The sequence below is a fragment of the Hippopotamus amphibius genome, chromosome 17 (genome assembly GCF_030028045.1).
Source record: "Hippopotamus amphibius kiboko isolate mHipAmp2 chromosome 17, mHipAmp2.hap2, whole genome shotgun sequence".
Lineage (NCBI taxonomy): Eukaryota > Metazoa > Chordata > Mammalia > Artiodactyla > Hippopotamidae > Hippopotamus > Hippopotamus amphibius.
The window spans coordinates 24,189,356-24,202,050 of record NC_080202.1 but is presented as its reverse complement, the minus strand read 5'-3'; the positions used below and the strand labels follow the sequence as shown (position 1 = coordinate 24,202,050).

At 34.2% G+C, this 12,695-nt stretch overlaps 1 protein-coding gene across 6 annotated transcripts in view; it reads left to right on the top strand.

Moving 5' to 3' along the window:
• Nucleotides 1-12,695, top strand: part of BRIP1 (BRCA1 interacting helicase 1) — a 189,185-nt gene that overhangs the window by 44,671 nt on the left and 131,819 nt on the right. The window lies entirely within an intron of this gene.

Below are 12,695 nucleotides of genomic sequence, written 5' to 3'. Positions count from 1 at the left end.
ATGTCTTCAGGGTTCATCCATGATGTAACTTGTATCAGAATTCCCTTCCTTTTTATGATTAAATAATATTCCATTGAATGCGTGTATACTACATTTTGTTTATCCATTCTTACTTCAGTGGGCATTTGGGTTTTCCTCTTTAGGCTGTTGTGAATAATGCTGCTGTATGAACATTGGTGTACAATTATCTATGTGTTCAAGTCCCTGCTTTCACTTCTTATGGATATATACGCAGAAGTGGGATTGCTGGATCACATGGTAATTCTCCTCAATTTTTTGAGGAATTTCCATCCTGTTTTCCACAGTGACTGTATTATTTTATTGTATTATTTTTATCTTTTAAAATATTTGTTCATTTATTTATTTATTTATTTATTTATTGGCTGCGTTGGGTCTTTGTTGCTGCATGCCGGCTTTCTCTAGTTGTGCAAGTAGGGGACTACTCTTCGTGCAGTGCATGGGCTTCTCATGGCAGTGTCTTCTCTTGTCTCGGAGCATGGGCTCTAGGTGCGCAGGCTTTAGTAGTTGTGGCATGTGGGTCCAATAGTTGTGGCCTGTGGGCTCCAGAGAGCAGACTCAGTAGCTGTGGCGGGTGGGCATAAGTTGCTCCTTGACATGTGGGGTCTTCCCCAACCAGGGATCAAACCTCTGTCCCCTGCATTGGCAGGTGGATTCTTAACCACTGCGCCACCAGAGAAGTTGCCTGACTATACTATTTTGTATACCCACCAGCAATGTAGGAAGTTTCCAGTTTCTTCCCCCCACCCCCACCCCCACCCCCACCATACCTTGTATGCAGCATGCGGGAATTTAGTTCCCCGATCAGGGATTGAACCTGTGCCCCCTGCAGTGGAAGCATGGAACCATGACCACTGGATCACCAGGGAATTCGCAGGGAGGTTCCACTTTCTTCACATTCTTGCCAAACACTTGTAATTTTCTGTTTTGTTTTGTTTTTAAATAATAACCATCCTAATGGATGTGAAATGGTATGTCTTTGTGGTTTCAATTTGCATTTTCTAATGATTAGTGATGTTGAGCATCATTTTGTATGCTTATTGTCTATTTGTATATCTTCTTTGTAGAAATGTCTATTCAAGTCCTTTGCCTATTTTTTTGAATAGGGTTATTTGGTTTTTTGTTGTTGGTGAGTTGGAATTCTTTGTATATTCTGAACATGAACCCCTTTTTAGATTTTGCAAATATTTTCTCCCATGCTGTGGATTGCCTTTCATTCTGTTTGATGGTGTCCTTTGATGCACAAAAGTTTTTTGTTCGTGAAGTCCAACTTATCTATTTTGCTTTTTGCCTATACTTTTGGTGAAGTTTTATAGTTTCAGCTCTTTTTTTTTGTTTGATTTTGATCCATTTTTAGTTAATTTTTGTATATAATATAACTTCATTGTTTTACATGTGAATATCCATTTTTGCCAGCACCATCTGTTGAAAAAGTTGTCCTTTTTCCATTGAATGGTCTTAGCACCCTGATTAGAATTATTTGACTGTATGTGTGAGAGTTTCTTTCTGACTTTTCTGTTCAATTCAGTTAAATTATTTTTGACTGTATTTGTGCTACTACCACACTGTTCTAACATATTCCATATTTCTAGGTGAAGTTTGCCAGTCACAGTTTTGTCGCATAATTGGTTCTTCTTTTTAGTCAGTGAGAAAATTTTATACTGTGCAATTATAGCCAGTGTGAGATTGTTGTTGTTGCTGCTACTAGTAATGTTCACTGAATCTTCATTCTCTTTTGAGAATGAAATTTTGACGTCAGTATATCCTACTTCTGTATACATTGTTATCGACATTACAGGGAGTTAGTATGTCTAATACCAGAGGAAGGCGATTTGGTATTTTAATTTTTTAATTTACATTTTACTTATCTATCTTTGAAAAGTGATAATGTCTTTGGTATAAAAAACAAGAACAGAAGGGTTTATATTAAAAAGTCTCCTACACTCAGTTTCTCAGCCATTCTATTTCCTGCCCCAGATGCAGCTGTTGTTATTGGTTTCTTGTGAATCCTATCAGAATTATAAAAGCAAGTATATACATATAATACACAGGCAAATTATACATGGTACATGTACACACTCACATCAAGCACATATATATGTGTCTCTATTGCAGATACGTGTGTTATCAAAGTCTTTGATCATTTTTCTGCTTCATTGGTTAAAAAATGCATCTCATACTTTTAATGTATACTTCTCTTTCTTGTTATGAGGGAGGTTGAGTATCTTTTCAACTATCTGGTTATCGCCTTTGTCAATTAGGTTGTTGGTCTTTTTTCTTTTTTACTGTGTTACAGGGTTCTTCAATATTAAATTAGTTACTTTATTTGTATTACAAATTGCAAAAAAGCCTTTAAAAAAATAATTTGTTGTTGGTCGTTTGATTTCGTTTATAATGTTTATGTTCTAAATTCCTTAATGTGTCTGGTTCTATTTCTGGACTGCCTATTTTCTTTTTCATTGATCTATACTGTTTTATTTATTTATTTATTTATTTATTTAATTTATTGGCTGCTTTGGGTCTTCATTGCTGTGTGTGGGGTTTCTCTACTTGTGGCGAGTGGGGGCTGCTCTTCGTTGCAGTGCACATGGCTTCTCATTGCAGTCGCTTCTTTTGTTGCAGAGCATGGGCTCTAGGCATGCAGGCTTCAGTAGTTGCAGTGTGTGGGCTCAGTAGTTGTGGCACGTGGGCTCAGTAGTTGTGGCACATGGGCTCTAGGTCGCAGGCTCAGTAGTTGTGGCACACAGGCTTAGTTGCTCCTCGGCATGTGGGTTCTTCCTGGACCAGGGATCGAACCTATGTCCCCTGCATTGGCAGGTGGATTCTTAACCACTGCACCACCTAGGAAGTCCTACATCATTTTTAATGACTACATTGCATTCTTTTGAGTGGCTGTCCTATAATTTCTAATCTCTATGGCTGGATGTTTATTTTAGGTGAGAATCTTTTTCATTTACCAAGCTAGTTACTTAGTGGGTTTAATTATTATATTCAAGACTCAGAGATATTTTCAATTTAGGGAAATTCTCTCTTTGTTATTTCTTTAATATTTCAACCTCTGACTTAATCAGGAGTGATTTGCTTTTGAAGAAATAAAAGCCTACTCCAAGAAAGATCAAGCAAGAAAATTAAGCAAGAAATACAACTGCCCTTATTGGTACTCTAAGGTTTTTAGGCAGCTTCTGTCTTCTCTTTGGGACCTCTACTATGTCTTTTCTTCCCCTGTCTGCAGAGTTCTCTCATTTTTTGTAGATTGTTTTTTTCTGGATACTTATCCTCTGTTATATGACCTTACCATCACATCTCAAAATGAAAGGCTTAAAGTCTATGAAATGTCCTGGTCTGTTCCCTGTAGTTAATCAACTCGGTCTAAATGACCCAAACACAGATTCCTAGGAAAGTGAATCTGACTGGTCTTGCTATATTTGGGAGTGTGTTTGGGCTTGGCCATGTGTTATTAATGTAGACACTGGATCTACCTTTTCAGCAGGGGCCATAATTGATGAACTGTTTTCAGAGTAAAGAGTTCAACATATGTCTAAAGAGGTGCCTAGTATAACATCTTTATCATATATACTAAATTCTTACATATATAAAAATATATACAGTTCTTAACCATCTTCTTTTTTCTAAAAATTTTTGGTTATTCTCACTAGTTTATTTTCCAGATTAAATTTAGAACTCATGGTAATAATTAATTGTTAATTTTAATATTGTTTTCATCAAGTAATATAGCTGTTTGAAACAGGAGATTTTAAGACAGTTGAATAGAGCAAACTGAAGGATTACTCTAGTAGGATAGCATCTATGAATAAAAATCTTACTATATGGATTTGAATTCCACTGGAAGTTTGGCACCAGACTGAACACTAGTCTAAGTCAAAATTTTTTCTTTAATCCTGTGGTAATAGTTAAAATCTACACCTCTGCTATGGTTGCTGCTAGCCACATGTGACTATTTAATTTAATTAAAATTCACTTACTCAGCTGCACTAATCACATTTCAAGTTCTCAGTAGCCACATGTGTCTAGTGGCAAGTATATTGAATAGTGCAGGTAAAGAACATTCCACCATCGCAGAAAGTTCTATTGGGTAGTATTGCTTTAGAAGCTTGTATATTGACAATAACTTGTCTACTAATTAAAAACAAATTTTTGAATACTATGTTTACTTATTTATTTATTTTGGCTATGCCAGGTCTTAGTTCTAGCATGTTAGATCTTTAGTTGTGACATGAGAACTCTTAGTTACAGCACACATATGGGATCTAGTTCCCTGATCAGGGATCAAACCCTGGCCCCCTGCATTGGGAGTGCCGGAGTTTTACCCACTGGACCACCAGGAAAGTCCCAACTTGTCTACTAATTTTTAGTGGTGGTGAAAGAAGCAAAAATCTCTATTTTGTATAGGTTTTATTTATAGCATTTTGGTCAGTATGTGTAGAAGATGATGTCACAGGATGGCTTTGTTTTCTCATTTTAAAAGCTTCATTGAAGAAAGTCTGGAAAATACCAAAATACTATACAATAAAGGAGAAAATAAAAATGTCAGACAATCCCAAGGGATAGGGTTTTTGAAGTAGAGTATGTAAGTGCAAATATCATGAGTGCAGTTGGATTAATTTTCACCAACTAAATAATATACATATATGTCTTTTCACCACAGTTTCTCTATTCCTGGGTTCTTTTTGATTCATGGCTTGTGTGGATTTTTTTGTTCAAGAAGAGTGCATAAGTTTATTTCTTATTGTATCACCTCAAGAGGCACATGATGCCAGTTTGTCTCACTACTGCGAATGTTAAAATTGACCACTTGGTTAAAGTCGTGACTACCAGTTCTTCATTATAAAGGCACATTTTTCTTTTGTAATAATTAGTAAGCAATCTGTCAGGTGATACTTGAAGACTATATAGTATCTTGTTTCCCAACAACATTTCACCCAATGAGGACTTCCTAAACAGACGTGAGATATAACTGTGCACTTAAAATTCCATGGGGGGCTTCCTAGGTGGCGCAGTGGTTAAGAATCCACTGCCAATGCAGGGGACACAGGTTCGATCCCTGATCCAGGAAGATCCCACGTGCTGCGGAGCAACTAAGCCTGTGCGCCACAACTATTGAGCCTGTGCTTTAGAGCCCGTGAGCCACAACTATTGAGCCCATGTGCTACAGCTATTGAAGCCTGAGTGCCTAGAGCCCATGCTCCGCAACAAGAGAAGCCACCGTAATGAGAAGCCCACGCGCCACAATGAAGAGTAGCTCCTGCTTGCCACAACTAGAGAAAGCCAGTGTGCAGTAATGAAGACCCAATGCAGCCAATAAACAAACAAACAAATAAATAAATAAATTTATTTAAAAAATTTTCACCCAGTGATTTTAGCATCCATTTATGTACCTTGTAGGAATCAGTTATTACGTGGGAGTTGCAAAATGGTGACTTTTAAACTTTTATCATTCTATTTACAATTTTTGCTAGCATCTTCTCTAAGGAAGAACGTTCCCTTTTTTCTCCATTTCCTTTCTTTGATTCTTCTTTTTTCCTTTGTTGTTGTTGTTGTTGTTGTTATTGCTATTGTTGTAAATACCCCAGGTACTTCTCATGAGGTTGGTCAGTGTGACTAATCACTATCCTTTGAGACTCATTGCTACAGTCACATCTGTATAAGTGCTACTATACCAGGAGAATTTTTCTTTATATAGGTTAGTAATCTTTATGATATGTTCATTCTTAGACTGAGAAGTCTTATTCTGTAAGGGTTATTCTATAATGATTGTTCTAGTATAAATTTAGATTAAAAAATTAAAAATACCACTTTGGGTTTTTCTTGATTATAAACTTTTCAGAAACCGAGGCAACTGTGTTAAGAAATTCCCATTTACACTAGGCAAGAAAGTAAACAGTAAGTGGAGAGTAGGGTAACAAACACTTATGGTATCAAAAAACAGCCGTGAAAAGGATCTGTCTTAATGTGCTAGCCCATTGCAGTTTAACATATTGCTTACAACCTTCACAATAGAATTTGAGTGACTTCAGTTACACATTCCAGGAGACTGGCAGTCTGTTACAATCAGGGTCTGAACTTTAGAGCAGGCTAATTTACAGCGATGGGACGAAGAAAGTTGTGGATTTGTATTACACACTCTCACCTGACACTGTATCTGATCCCTTACCTGCTGATTGACATCTTGAATGAGCTCTTTGAAGCAAGTTCCAGCTTAATTAAAACGTTTGCTTGGTTAGCAGTGATCTGTGAAAGCCTGTGATAAATATTGAATCAGGTTCACCTGCTGGTTGCTGTGAGTGGATAAAAACAGCTGCCTTGTGCAGTTTAATCATGAAACTGTGGCAGTAAAGTACTACTGTTTGAATTTTTAAAAAAGAAAAGTTGAAATGGTATAGTTATGCCACTTGCTATCCCACTAGAGTGTGTGCTTATGTGAAAAAATTGCACAACAGGCATTCAGTACTTGTTTAGATGGCTTAGACAACAGCAAATGGTTGATAAAGATTAACAGTAAACCCTCTTTCATATGCCTCAAAGTATAATTCAGTATTCATTGACTTTTTTTACCACTAGATCTATAGGTGCATGACATTTTGAAATTAAAAAGGACTGTGTTTTGCTTTTAAGCCAAGTTAAATGGTAGATAAAAATGATCCTGTTAAAGCTTTAAGATTTAAGGTTGTAAATTCCAGCTTCTCACAAATTTATCATGAATTTTGTAGCAACTTGAAGAACTTTAGATTTTACTTTTTCATCTATAAAATGGAGTTAGAAATAAACATTAGTGAACTAAGTGTTTTAGAATTATGTTATTAATATTATGTAATTAACAAACATTAATAGAGAAGTTAATTTAGAAGAACGTTTATAAAATTATCTTTTTGGACTATCAACTTGTTTATTCCTTTACGGAATTAATGTGACTAGCGAATTTGTTGTTAAGAAAATGCTATTCTATTTCCATTGTAAAATCAGACATAAATTCTGGAATAAAGCCCTCATCCAAATAAGTCACAGTCTTCTTTGAGCACATGATGAAAGTTATGGACTAACTTTCTAAAAATGCATATAAAATTGTATTTGTAGTTTGTGGATGATCTCAAATTCTCTCCTCTGTAACAGTCCATGGATGTAAATTAAGAACCTATTTCTTAATAAATTAAGTTGAAAATTTTGGTCAGGAGGGATTAAGATGAAAGTTATTCTACTAGGTATTAAGCTGCTGAGGAGGAATGACTGTATTTGCTGTTTTAGGTTTCTTTCGAAGCACTTTTTAGCATTTTTCAGGTATATTGTCTACTACAGTCCTTAGCGCCAAGGATTATCTACTATTAGTGGGGATTCCTAATTCTTTGTATAAAGTTTTTGTAGTTTTATTGCTGTCATCAATTTGTTTGGAAGTTCATGGGGAGAATAAAATGTTATTTAAGTCATACTTAGCCTGCTCGACACTTTTTTTTTTTTTAAACTTGTCTATGTTGATACATGGGACTCTCTGTTTCATATTTTTTTATTATATACAGTATTCCATTGCTAGAACTCCACAATTTATCCATTGTTTTGTTGACACACTTAGCTATTTTCCTCACTATTAAAACCTTATTGCAAAGAATATCCCTATTGTATCTGTCTTAATTTGCAAGAGTTTCTGTAGCATGTATGCCTGGCAGGGTCATGCTGGATCAAAGGGTCTGTGTATCCCTGATTTTACTGGATCACCAATTTGTTCTCCAAGGTGGATGTGCCACTTTATACTTGAATCAGCAGTGTATGAGAGAGTTGCTTTATATCCTCTCTACGCAGTCCAGTGGATGTGAAATAGAATCTAATTATGGTTTTAATTTGCATTTTCCTAATTAGTAATCAGGTTGAGCATTAGGTTGCACATCTTTTCAGATGTTTATTGGCTTTTTCCGCTTTTCTCGCCTATGATTTTCTTATTCTTGGGTTCTTGGGCTTGCTTTTTAAAAATTGGGTTTGTTTTTTAAAAACTGACTTGCTGGAATTCTTTATATGTTATGAATACTTATCCTCGGTTATGTACAGTGCACATATCTTCTCGAGATTGTGTTTTCAGTCATTTGTGCTTTTTGGTGTATTGTTTAAGAAATCCTTCCCTATGTTGAGATCATGAAAATATTTTTCTGTATAGGGACAGAGACTTTATGGCCCACAAAATGTCAAATATTTACTCTCTGGCACTTTACCGGAAAAGTTTGTTGACACTTGCTCTAAAGAGTCTCTTAATTGAGAATTTTTGTTTTTTTCCCTTGTGGAACATAATGTCCATCTTGCTAGAAAATATTTGACTTAAATGTCAAATAATAATTAAAATAATTTTTATGAAGTAATTTGTATAGCTTATCCATAAGAATATTTTATAGTTGGCTTCAGAAAATAATGCACTTAGAGTACCAATTTGAAACAGCTGTTTAACTCATGAGTGAAACTAGTATTGATAAACTCCTATAACACACATGTAGAACAATTAAAAAGTAAAGCCCTCTTTTGTCAGTGGGATGAAGTGACCCTTGTCATTGTCTTCTACTTGGCTTGATATATCAGGAATTCTAATGTTTCTTGAATAAATGAATGAGATAGTACATGTAGAGTGCTTAGCACAGGGACAACCTTAATAAATGAATATGTCAAGATATGTGTTTGTGACTCACAACTAAAGTGACCCAAATATTAGCATACCAAGATGATTTTTCCTTTTGTTCGTGAAAAATAACAAATTGTCCTGTACTTTTTCTTTTAAAGGCTAACCTTTTTATTTTGAAGTAATTTTTTGATATGTGAAGAACTTCAAATTAGGGTACCTGTTAAGCATCTACAGATAAAATGTGGTGCATGGTACAGTATTTGGTTTAGGGACATTAGTCACAATCCATCAGTTGAAAAAATTAAGTTACAGTTATATGCAAAACACTGTGCTCAATGAATGAGCAGATGAAGTAATGTAAGTTTGTGTCAAGGAACTTGGAGTGTGGTTGAAAGACAATGCATGCACGTATGGAAAAGTATGTCACTATTTCATGGACCTAGCTTTCGTTTTATTTTATACAAATAAGCTTCTTTTTGGTCTCTTTTCCTCTCTACTTCTTGATTACTTATCTTTTATTTTAAATATATCCTTTTCTGCTTGCTTTTAAAATTCAATTCATAGACTGCTTTTAGATACTCCCCTGATTTATGAATTTACAAAATAACTTCTCTGACAATGCAGTAGTTTCTAACTACTCCTTTATTATTTTGCTTTTTAAGGCATATTTAGTCATCATTATAATTTTTATTTTTCCAAGTATTTAGGCATAGTAATTTTCTTTGTTGTTGTGCGGAAAGGTTGGAGAGAGCTATGAAACTTTAGAGGTTGATGTACTTATCTTAATCTACTTAAACTTCTGATTATAGCCTTGTGAAAGGAACAGTGGCAAGGACTCAGAAGTTGGCCTTTCAAAATCAAATGTTATATCTTTATCATTTCAAAAAAATTCAATATATGTCTCTATATAATATGACGAGACAGGGAATAAATAGAAATTGTTAGACACAAAATTTTCTAAAATCCTTGGTTGCTGACCTCCTAACAGTTTTGGCTATTGTAAGATTTGAAATGTATTTGAAATGTATTCTTAAACAATTGACTCCTGCATGTGGAACTAATACAGCTGTCACACCCACATGTATCTCTTATGTTTCTCTTTAAATGATAATAGATTTTTTTGCTGTTATTTGGGTTAAGTTTTCTTGCCTTTTGTTGAAGTAAAAGAACTCTAGACACTTTCCAGCTATGGGAAAATAAGCCATCTCTTAAAAGAGTTTGATTGTAGCATACAGTGTAGCTACTTACAGTTCTTAGAGATTATAGGTTTAGGGAGCCTGTGTGTTTTATCTTTCTTGATGTTCAGATATATTAGATGAGAGAATACTTTTTAATTTATTCTCCAGTTTCCTAATACGGTCTCTGTAAATTTAAAGAGTAAAAACAAAAGGAAAACATCCATGTGAAAGATAAACTTGGTCATTTGTTAGCAGGAGAAATACTTTAAAATATTTAATTTTGTTCATCTGTTGTTTCAAAACCCCTAGGTCAAAGGGTTTCAGAGAGAGGCCAGAAAATATTAGCCTATTTTTGGAGTGGAGGAAATTATGACTTTCTATCATTGCTGTTTTCAGGATTCTTTCTCTGGTTTTCTTACAGAATTGAAAGTTGCTGATTCTGGTGCTAAATAATTCTTTTTTAAGCTTCTGTTCTATTGCCACATTCATTTTTTTCCATCCTCAAATATGATTATACCAAATCCTTTAAATAGAAACTTCAATAGAAGATCACTTCTGGAGAAATAATTCCTCTTTAATATTGCAAATAAATAAGAATCAACTTTTATAATTTCTGTCTTCTACTCTACTTGCCCAACCACCCACTGAAAAACCATCTTCTTGGGGAGTCACCCTTGAGTTCAAAGATGGTATAATTACTTCAGAGCACTTTAAGACTTAACAAACAAAAAACATTTAAAATATAAAATTAGCTGTGGTTTATAATTTTCTCAGTTATGGAGTGAAAAACAAATTTAAGTTAGCTAAATAAAGCTGCTCTAGTGATAAGAATTTTCTGAAACTAGTTCTTGATCTTTTGCTTTTGTTAGTATAGCTACTAGCATAATATTTTAAGATAAGCAGATGCCTTTTTAAAATTATTAGTACGCATACCCATTTTAAAAATTAAAACATTTGAATACAAAGTAGCAAGTTATTAGACTATATAATACCATCCCTTTTTATTTGAAAAAATATGGAAGATATATGTAGGAGGGTCTGCAAGTTATTTGTGGTGGTGTTTGACTTATTTTGTATTTTTCTGTAGCACTTGAATTTTTTGTTTAGAAAAATAGTGGAATTAAAATAAAAGGAGTAGATGGTAAAGCTTTAAGTAGAATTCATGTTGAAAAGTGTTATATCAAAAAGTAGGTTTTCCAAGCCTTGAAAAAAAGGCCGCTTTATTGAATTACTTTTATGCTTGTATATAATATATCCAAATGGAATATAATAGTGCATTGGGCCCTAGCATTCTAATATTCAGAGTGAATTTAACTGTATCACAGGGAAGAGATATAATATAATATAGTTGAGTGAAAAGACTGAAGGTATGAAAAAGTAAACTAATTCTGCTACCAAGAGTAACCTTAATTTTTTTACTGAGTTAATTAATTAATGTGATCATTGCAAAGGCTAGAAAGGAATTCAGCCAGAAATATCATGATATAATTTGCATTCCATTTTCTGTGTGACCATAAATTGTTAGATATTGCAACATATGTAACATAAACCACATCAGCTGTTTCCTGCCTCACTGTTGACAAGAGCCCCATTCATAACTCTTCTTTTTATCCTTTCAGTGAATAAGTAATTATTCAATATAGAAGGCAGGATATTTGGAACTGGCTATTTAATGTGGCAGCACTCTGTAATGAAATCTGCTGTTACTGGCAACCTGAGAGGGGAATGTAACAATTCCAGCATGGCTGTAACTTTATCTGCTTTGACTGACTGTTTATTTGGCACATCAGTGAACCTTTTATCCCAGTGAGTGACAGCTCCAGAAGGGTCACATTTACATCCATTCTATCATGTATTGTAATATTTAATGGCGGACAAGGTTGAGCGAGACTAGGAGTAATTTGAACTTGCTTTTCCACTGAGTTGAGGCTAAAAGACAGCATGATCCCCAGTATTGTGGTGTAACATGCTATGACTTAGCATTTGTTTATGAAGGCTAATCTTACTGATTATAATTTAAAAAAAATCTTCAGTTAAATGGTATGTTTGTTCTACTAAACTAAAACTTCTAGTACAAATTCTCTTAGGCTACTGTGCTATTTAGCTTTTTTCTCTATCAGTGACCATTCCTATAAACTAACCATTTCATGGTCTTTCTCTTAAATGAGGCTGCATTCTGTCTCATTTTGTAGTAACAGAGGTTGAGAAGGGAGTAGTTATTAAGAACCTATGAGTTCTAATATATAGCATTAAGCTGCTGCTTCTTCTTTTTTTTTTTTGCGAGTTTGGAAACAGGAGAGAAAAACCAGGTAAATACAGGACTATACTCCTGATGTTCCATATGGTGTATTTATATAACTATTTTCATTATGAAACTGAATTGAGTAAAATTGTCCAGGAAAAGCTATCCTGAATGATAATTTTACTGAGGGATTTACATTCCATGGCAGGTAATTGAATTTCAGATATGCTTGTTCCACACAAGCAACCTGCCTTCATTATTAAATATTAATAATTTGCCTTCATTTTCATACCTTGCTAGAGAATAGTTTTCTCTTCTAGTCTTTGAGTGATGCTTTAGATTCAACGTGATATTCCTATTTTGTAAGCTGAATTTAAAATGCTTTTGAAAATGTTAGTATATTATAGGATATTTGAATGCACCGTGCTGTGAAGAAAAATAGCACTATCAACTCTAAACTGTAATATCACAAGATCACTTGAAGCCTAAGAAAAAATGAAAGTTGTCCTCTTTTTTGTCTTACTTTTATAATTTATGAAAGAGGAGAATTAAAATATACTTAAAACGTTTGGAATTTGAGAGAGTAGTGTGTTAGAAAACAATGCAAATATGGAAACATCGTTTATAATGATAAAAATGACATTTA